Consider the following 9,893-nt stretch of genomic DNA (forward strand, 5'->3'; position numbering starts at 1 on the left):
GTGGAGGATTTTGTCCTGCAAACCGAACCACAGGTTGTGCATTTTGGATAGTTCGAGCATCCACAACCCCATCGTTGACGATATTTTTATTCTTGTTCCAGAAGTTTGGTTTATCACTATTGAAGCGCGGGCGAGGACCATCTTTTGGTTCATTAAAGATTTTGATGAGTCCTTTCTTGATGAGTGCCCTTTCACATTTTATACCCTTGGTGATCATATCATTAAAGGAGTCTGTGTCTTTGACATCCAGGTGAAATTCCATTTCTTCGTTTAAGTTGGAAATGAAAATTTCCACTAGTTCTCGTTCAGGTAACTGAAGAGAACGTCTGCTAGACATTTGGCGCCATCGTTGCAGGAATACTAAGAATAATTCCCCTGGTTTTTGTTTGGTGTTGCATAGATCAGCCATGGTGATGTCGCGTTCAATATTATAAGAGTAATGAGATAGGAACTTCTGGATGAGTTCCTCAAATGTTCTTATGCCACCTGGTAGTCGGGAAAACCATGATGTGGTTGTTCCTCCCAAACTTTGGGGAAAAAGGCGCATTAGGTATGTGTCTTCATATGCGACTTCAAGACAAGCGGGATGAAATTCTCGGACATGATCACGGGGATCTCCCTTTCCTCTATATTTTTCGAATTTTGGTGTTTCGAACCCGCGTGGAAAGGGTGGCATATAAAGATTCCTATCAAATGGATAGGGACAGATGTCGTTAAGTGAGAATTGATTGGTCTTAACACCACTATGAAGTTGTTGGGCGAGATTCTCAACTTGTTGCCGCAACATCTCCATTTCATTTGGAGGAGGAGGTGGTGGGTTACCTCGAGGGATGTTATATCTGATGGGATCTCTACGCCTTTCCTCCTCATGGCGACTTTGTCTTTCTGATGCTTGTCTTAATTGGGCAAGATCAAAGTCTGAGGGGAGTTTGGCTCCTTCTTGAGCAAGTCTTAAGAAGTGAGCATCTGCGTTGCTCCTTAGTATTTCATCAAATAATCTGTTAAAATGAGGGTTATGCTGAACCCTTTCGATTGTTGAAGGAGTGGGTGTACCTGGGTTTTCATCATTCCCAGTTCCTCCAAGTGCTTCTTGAAATTCATTGAGGTTGTCCTCTTCTTCCTCAATTTCTATTTCTCGTTGCCTTGATCGTGATCGGGTTTGAGCCATTTTGTTTGCAAGTTTGTTTTGAAGTTGATTGAAGATGATGATGAGTTGGTGATGAAAGATTGATGATTGGTGATTTGTATTGTATGGGGATCTCTAGCACTTTAAGGTAGATGTAACCGAAATTCCTTCTTTGAATTGCTTGTTTGTTTTGAGGAGTTTGGATGTGATAAGGTGTAGAGAAATCTGAGATGTGTTACAGATTTTGACTACCTAGTAATGAGAGGATTCACTCATGAACTAGTTTTAACCTGCGTAGATGTGTCTCTTAGGATGAGCTTATCCTAGATGTAGAAACAATCTAAAAAGTGATGTGATGTGTTTGATTTCAAGCAATATCTAAAAAGAGAACTTGGGACAAGAACCTCTTAATGTTTTGAGAGTTGGGACGGATTGATGATGAAGTGATGATGTATGAGTGAGATGATGGATGAAAATGTTTTCAACTTCAATAAAAACTTTGTGTTACAAATGGGACAAACTCTATCTCTTCCCTTTCAGGTGTTGGTGGTATTTCTCGAGCTATGTTGTATGTGATACAGACGTTTGGCAAGAAGTTTGGATTAATCTTTCCTCCTTGGTTTTTGTGATAACTCAGAGCTCTATATTGCATAAAAGCTCTATGATTCAATGATTCTGAATCAAACTCGTTTGTTTTTCCTTGAAGGTAGAGACGCATGCGATGTAGAAAGACTCTATGTGAGACAAAGATTTGTCTATTGAGATAGAAGAATTTCCTCCTTTTGATCAAAGCCTTTGAGCTTAATGGTCTTCTTTTCAAGGTAATATTCTGATGACACTTCTTCTTTCGCAAGATGTGAAGAATGGTCATAAATTTTGTCTCTTTGTTGTTTGTACTTTGTTTTTGGTATTTTTGTTTGTTTTTGAGAAATGTTGGATGAATACTGTGTTTTTGGGATTGATTTTCTGATTTTTCTTTGACAAGGAAACAAAGCAAGCACACAAACACAAGAATGTTGCTTCAAAGGAACAAATGAGTATGGGTCTAGATCAACCCAATCCTTGGACTTGTTTTTGACCCTTCCTTTAGATGTATTTTAAGGTGTATTTCCAAAGCCTGAAGTCGGCTCAATTCGCACTAGGTCTGTAAAACGAACACACTTCAAACACTTTTTATCCCTAAGGTCAAATGGCCAGTTGTGATAAATTTAGCCCACATCTTGATATTTCTTCGACTTTGGTACTACATACCTTATGAATCCTGTCGTGGCAGGTAAGGATGTGATATACTAAGTCTTGCACGAGCATAACAAATAGATGATCCCTATGATGGGGGAGTCACCACTTTTATCAAGCCACAAGTGACTTTTCAAAAAGCTATGTTTCTACTCAAGGAAATATGTATGGTGAGTATCTTGGGAGCAAAACCATCTATGCTCTTGCACTAAATTATATCTCAAATATCCTCAATCAATAGAACGGGTGGGCTACTACTTAAAGGTGTTTAGTCATGTTCGATGTTTTTGGACATAAGTTCATTCTGCAGTGACTCACTTAAGAGCCTTGTAACTGGTGGTGGGGCCCATTTGTCCTTTCGGCCAGTTACACTGTAGGAACAGCTATACCCAAGGCTACAGCTTTTGCTCTCACCTGATTTCTATAGCGGCTCGAAGGATTTACCGCTCGAGGTCATTCCCAAGAGTATCGATCCCTTGGCAGGCCTCTCTTAAAAAGATAAAATGTGAGTGTTACTAACACTTTTCTCTTGCACCTAGGACCACGAAAGCCAAGGGAGAGGATAGTGTGTGTTAGAAGTAGGACCACTCGACCAACTCTTTTGCACAAGTGTGCCAAACACAAAATTCACTTGTTCCTTTTAATTTGTCATCGCAATGATTTTCTATCTATTTGGAGATGTTGCTCCAACAATCATGGTGTTCTTTTTAATTTTCAAAGGCAATTGTTGGAGTAAACTAGAATTTGAAAATCCTGGTCAACTTAATGAAAAACACGTTTGCATGAAGTAAAATTGCTTTAAAAATGAGACAAGTTGATTGTGAATTTTATTTGCACCAAAAATGGAAGTGTGGATTGTAAATTTTATCTTGATGCAAGAAATAAAATTTGCCTTGTTGATTTTAAGCACCAAAAGAATTTGTTCCTAACTTTGCAACAAAAAAATTTGCGTGTTTGTTTTTGTGATTCTTTTTAACTTTGAACAAGTGTGATTCTTTTTTAGAGCTCCAAACGAAAGATATGGTTCTTTTTAAAACTCCAAATGAAAGTGTAGTTGATTTTAACCCAAAAGGAAAATGAATTTATTTTATCCTAACTTGAAAGACAAAGTTAGCAATATGAACAAATTTATTTCCTAAGCTAAAATTGCTAAAAATAATGCTATTGTAGGGGTTAGTTAAAACCTGCACAAAAGATAATTAGTTAGAAAAATCTGCATGTTTTGGTGGGCTTCTACAAGCCTAAAATTTTTGGTTTTCGGTTACAAGGAATTTTCTTACAACTCTTTGTTACAATAGCTCTACTCTGTGTGAAAACAGAAGTGCTATTTAACATGAAAGAGCAACATTATAGACAATAGCGTTAAAGTATCAATTTGCGAAGGTGCTAAATTGAGAAGAAAAATGCAAGAGAATGACCTGTGTGTCAATTAAAACATTCAAAAGTTAGTAGTCTTCAAAATGATTGCTATTTGATTCACGTCGGGTTCACCAAATGATGCTCTGCAAAAAAGATTAGAAAATCTGTTTGATGGCAACACACACAAGAGCACAAGAAACAAACGTTAGTGTTAGCAACAAAAGATTATCCTAAACAGGCATATCAAGAGAGATATTAAGCATGAAATAGAAAGCATATAAACATAGAATGAAATAGCTAATCAAGATGCTCATAGTTGCTCCTCCCTTGTTCCTCTCCTCTCCAAGTCCCAAATGAGTGTAGCTCTCAGCTTTTAGCACTAGCCATGGATGCCATATGGAGATTCAAGATAGTTGAATATGATAAGCAAATACTATGCAAGAGTAGATAGTGATGCTATGAAAAAGCTCTATGCTAATGCCAGTATAACAACAATACTCTAAAATGCTTCTCTTTTGCTTGAGGAGAAGGGTTCTATTTATAGAAGAAATGGGGAAATTAAGGGTTAAGATTGAATGGTTTAATCAAGGGCCAAGTTTGAAAGTTGGGGATCCATGTGCACAATTGGCACCAATAAAATGGTGACAAGTGTCAACATAGGATTGGGTTGAGAGAAGAGGTTGGAGGCATTAAAGGCCTGAGAAGACCTCATGGTTATCTAGAAGGTAAGGGTCAAGTCTAAATTAAGATTACCCATTGGATTAAGAGTTAATCCAAGGATAAACCTTTGTGCAAATGTTTAAGAGATAATCATGGTCAAAGCATTAATGGCCTGATGAGACCTTTGGGTTGGGTAGAGGTTGAGTCAAAACAAATGTTTTAACCATGTGGGAGGGTTGAATTAACCATTAATGGTTATTGGAGACTTTGGGGATTAAGTGGTTGAAGGTTGAAAGCTTTCAAAGGTTATCCAAGACTTTGAGGGTTAATTTGTTGAACACACAGCATTAATTGCTTTTCAAAGACTTTGGAGTCTTTGAGAAGTGACTCCAATTTGCTTAGGAATGTGACAATATTTAGGGGATGGATTAGGCTAATTAGGAAGAGTTTAGAAGAATCTAGAAGGGGTTTAGGCATACAAGTGGATTTTGTAGGAAAATGCAAGTGGGAGAAATTTTGGTATTTTCAATTAAAATAAAATCATTTATTTCAATTAAATGGTGTAAGTTGAATTTGGATAAATATTTAAATAAATATTAATTTATTTAAATGAGAAAAAGAAGATAAAGCATTTAAAATGCTTGAAGACTTTGAGGGAAACCATTAAAGGCTTGAAGACTTTAAGGAAAACCATTAAAGTCTTTAAGAAGACTATAGAAGGAAGTCATCAAGTTTGAAGACTTTAAAGCCATCAAGTTTGAATACTTTAAGGGAAACCATTAAAGGTTTCAAGTGGGTGAGGATAAATAGGATTTTAAATAAATAATTTATTTAAAATAGTTGTGCAACTTGCTTTTGTAGGAAAATACAAGTGGGTGGAGGATAAAGGTGATTTAAATAAATTATTTATTTAAAATAATTGTGCAACTTGCTTTTGTAGGAAAATACAAGTGGGTGGAGGATAAAGGTGATTTAAATAAATGATTTATTTATTTAAATGTGAGAGGTGGGATTTTGGGGGTTTTAAATAAATATTAATTTATTTAAATGTGAGAGAAGATTTAATTAAATAAATATGATTTATTTATTTAATTAATGGTCTTAATTTGGTTAAGTGAATTAAATCAAATAAATTGAATAATTTATTTAATTAATAGGAGAATAGGGTTAAGATGAATTAATTAAATATTAATTTAATTAATTATTAATTGATGGTTAAATAATCAAATAAATACTAAGTATTCATTTAATTAAGTGGACAGATTTATGTGACTACACAAGTGATTGGGGCATGTGTAGCAAGGGTTGTACAATAATTGATCAAATTGCAAATAGGTTATAAGGGTTCCACAAGGCACTAACTATGCCTAAAGTACCATGTTGCCTAGGTGCATGTGTAGGCAAAAGACTATCTATACCTTTTGTTAATGGTTGCAAGTTATACTTTACATTTAGTGAAGATATTTCAAAAATATTACAAGCAATGTGTATCTTGCTTAAAATGTGTTGATATTCCATTTGAGTAGGTCATGAAGTGGCCCAAAGGTAGCCTTCTAGTATTTCAATGATGGAGCAATGGTATTGAGTAAGAGATAGGTTGAGTGACCATTTTTTTTAAAAATATCTAGAATGCTCCATAAATTGTGTTGTATGACTTTGGGAAAATTTGAACTATTTCATTTTGACAAATGGATGATAAATTTTAGATTTTTGGGCCTTCTAGATGTCATGGTGGATTTTTTCATGTATCCATCCAAAAAATACACTCTACAAGAGACAACTACACATCATATAAAGAAAACACAAGATTATTTGACCCCCCAATGTTAGATCAAGATAAAAGAAAAGGCTACCATGATTTTCTAAAGCCTTTCAAACACAATGGTGAGGTAAAAAAGACTCCCATTCACCAAAAAATAGCCTTAGCCAAAAAAATCTCTTAGGCCTAAGGCTTTCAAAATAATGAAATTTGAACTAATCCTGATATATTATGGCTCTAATACCATGCTAGATTTTGTGATGGACATAAATAACTTGAGATCTAATATCTATAAATAAGCCTCTTAGAATGAGTCAATTTGATTGACACAAGTCCAAGAGGTCAGCAATTAACTCCTAATCAAGAGATAAGTTAACTTAATCAAGTGAGATAGAGGTGGCACTTAATTGTTGTCAATTAGGAATTGATGAGATAGTGGTGGCTCTTGATGACTTTAGATCAAGGTTGACACTTCTTTATTAACTACTTGGTGATGGAAAATAAATATCTTATTATCCTAAGTAAACTTAATAAGTAGGTGCTATATTACACTTAGCATGGAGTACTATCCTAGGTGAAGTATATCAATATATCAATAAATTTAATCTTGAGAAAAAGAGTACCTTTGATTAGTTCAGTCCATTCAACAATCCCTCTCGTCAACTCAATATATCCACCAATAGATTTGATGTGTCTATCAATGACCTTAGAATGGATTTTGTATGAGGTATTGAGGAGATTAGTGGGTCTCCAACCAACCAGAGAAGCTTGATTAGACCTTGATCAATGGAGAAACCAAGAAATCTCTTTCATAACCTTTAATATAAATAATTAAAAGTCTTCTATGATGTGCTCCCACATGGTTTTGAAGAATCTAATATGAAGACCACTCTTTCAAAGACTTTTCTCAGATCAAGAAAGGCTTTGAGAGTCATATTGAACTCCTCAATAATGAATAACTAAAATTATGATAGTTGTATTCCCCATTAATTTTAGAGGGGATACCATAGATTTCTGATCGTGAGGCATCATCCCCATAGTTGCCAACATAGAATTGTTGGTAATGCTCAAAGAAGTTATTCATAATGTCTCCTAGATCAACATGAAGCTTTTTGACTCTTTCATTTGATAATTACACTAACCCCTAAAGGTCCTTTTAGTACTTAAATGTTCTTGCAACCAACTCTTTTGTCCCAATCCTTTAATGTATTTTGTGATAGCAACCTCCCACTTGTCAAGCTAGCCCACAATGGGGGGTCTAGGTTTTAAGTTCAACAAAGCCAATAGCACAAAGACATAGTCCAGTTGAAGAACCTAGTCAATGTTGTGTTTCAAAAGGAGAGAGGAGGGAGGTGAGAATGTATCAACAAGTTGGAAATAAGTGAAGAGATCCAATTGAATAGGTTGCTTGATGAGTTAAGACTTAAATTAGAAAGTATAAGAAGACAAAACCAATGTAGCCTGCCAAACTTTACATTAAAAGCTAGATCTTCAATCCAACCCATAGAGACAATGAAAACCTTGGAAAGCAATCTAATCATCAATCGTATTAATAATGCAAAAGGAGTTGTGAGAAGACACCCCAAGTCAAATTTCATATAGACCTCCAATAGAACTCGAAATATCTATCCAACCCCTAAGATGCACCAAAACATAACTTGTGATAGATAAAGATAATTTATGTATCGATACATTGTAGAGATGGCGACTTCGAATGGAGCCTGGCCCATGACCCACAAACTCATGACCCACAAACTCATGAAAGCAAAGGTGATAGGCGCATTAAATTTATTTTAATTAAACCTACAACTTCTATAGAGCCTTCGTTTTTCTCACCCCACGTCAAGTCAATGCAAGTGACACCACAGAAAACCAAAACGCCGTTACAAACAGACTTGCTCCATAAACGAAACACGAAATAGACAGTAAGCATTAAAATAACGGAAAAACAAAAACCAAAAAAAAACCCCGGTCTTTTCCGGCCCGGTTTTATTGGAAACGCGGAAACGGCCGGACGCTTGTGATTCGTCTGCCCAAAGACAAAAAAACACACGTTGGGTGTTTTTAAATTTATTTTTTTCGAGCCGTTTTGTCTTTTATATGTCGCCGGAATATTCCGAGCGACGAGGGAATCCAAGATTTGTGGTTATTAAGGAATTTAGATGCTTTTACAAGTATCTCATACACGCGTCTGACAAAGCACACATAATGCAAAATATTTAATATATTTTGACATGGACATCAAGATATATATTAATGCATATATTCTAAGGAAATATATTAATGTTAATGTCGGCATATTCTTTGAGTATAAAAGTGTATAACACTAGTTTTAAATCACTTTGAGTTGATATTGGGAATACATTAAATTTGGTGTATTCATTAACTTAAATATTTAGTTTATTTATTGTTTAAATAAGTTTTTTTATTATTATTTGTTATATTTTAATGGTTTGATTATTTTAGATAAAATTATAATAAATGTTTTGTTTTTATTCTTTTTGTTTCTAATAGTTTGACTATTTTAGATTGGATAGTATTGATCATTTTATTGATAGAATCATAATAGTGATATTGTTCATGTTTATTTTATTTTCAATAATTTGATACCTTTATATAGAATATGTTACAATAATTATGTCGTTGATTTTAATTTTAATGTTTTTACATTCTAAAGTTTACAATCCCAAGATTTACTAAAACCCATCAACATGAGCATCGGAATTTGAATAAGGATTATACTTTTAAAGACGTCATTACAATTTATTTATCATTGAAAGGCATTTGAAAGCATGCACTTATCTATTTCTTTTGGAGGCACACCATGAGCATCACTCTACTACTATCATATTGTTAATCCTATGAGGATCCAGTTAATACGAGGGGGGGATTGAATCGGTATTAAGACCAATTCTAACTTTAAATTCAAAATCAAACTAATCTCAAATCAAAAACATTTATCAAATGTATCAACTTCTTTAATCAGATCTAATAACCTCTTTATCAGATTTTCTTGACACATTAATCAAATCATTTATCAATACTTTCACCACCAAAGCAATCATATAAACTTGATCATTTACCAACTCATTAACCTTATCAATCAGATCAAATACTTTATCAAACAACTCCTTATCAGTACTGGTAACCTCTGATAAACTTCTGATAAAACATCATAACCGGTGTCTCAGAAATAATGCATGAAATGAAACATAAACAAGAACATCACATGAAAAACATTCCACACATGAACACCATAAGTTTTTGACGTGGAAACTCAAATAGGGAAAAACCATAGTGGGAGTTGGTACCCACAAGTATTTGTACTCTTTTGAAGTACGCCTTATTAGGAGCTTACAATACACCCGGTTAGGAGCATACCCTGTTAGGAGTCACTCGGTTAGGGGATTTGCCTTGCAGCCTAGTTAGGAGCCTGTTGATTTGTTAGGATCAACCTTGTGAGAGGATTTAACACTCTTTTGAGAGCTGCCCTATTAGGGGACTTATGTTTAAGTCTTGTTAGGACCTACCTGGTTGAGGGATTTAACCTACTACAACTGTTAGGGAACAACATTAAGAAAATGATATGTTACTTGCACTTCTTTGCTTGCTTAATCAAATCCATTTATGTACAACACTGTGCAACTCTTAGGTAGATCTCATACTTCACTTGGATGACTTAATACATTCTCTAAGACCACTGACACACAAAATATCAATTGTGTCATCCTAAATAGCCATCTCAATTAGGTT

The sequence above is a fragment of the Cryptomeria japonica genome, chromosome 6, assembly GCF_030272615.1.
Source record: "Cryptomeria japonica chromosome 6, Sugi_1.0, whole genome shotgun sequence".
Classification (NCBI taxonomy): Eukaryota; Viridiplantae; Streptophyta; class Pinopsida; order Cupressales; family Cupressaceae; genus Cryptomeria; species Cryptomeria japonica.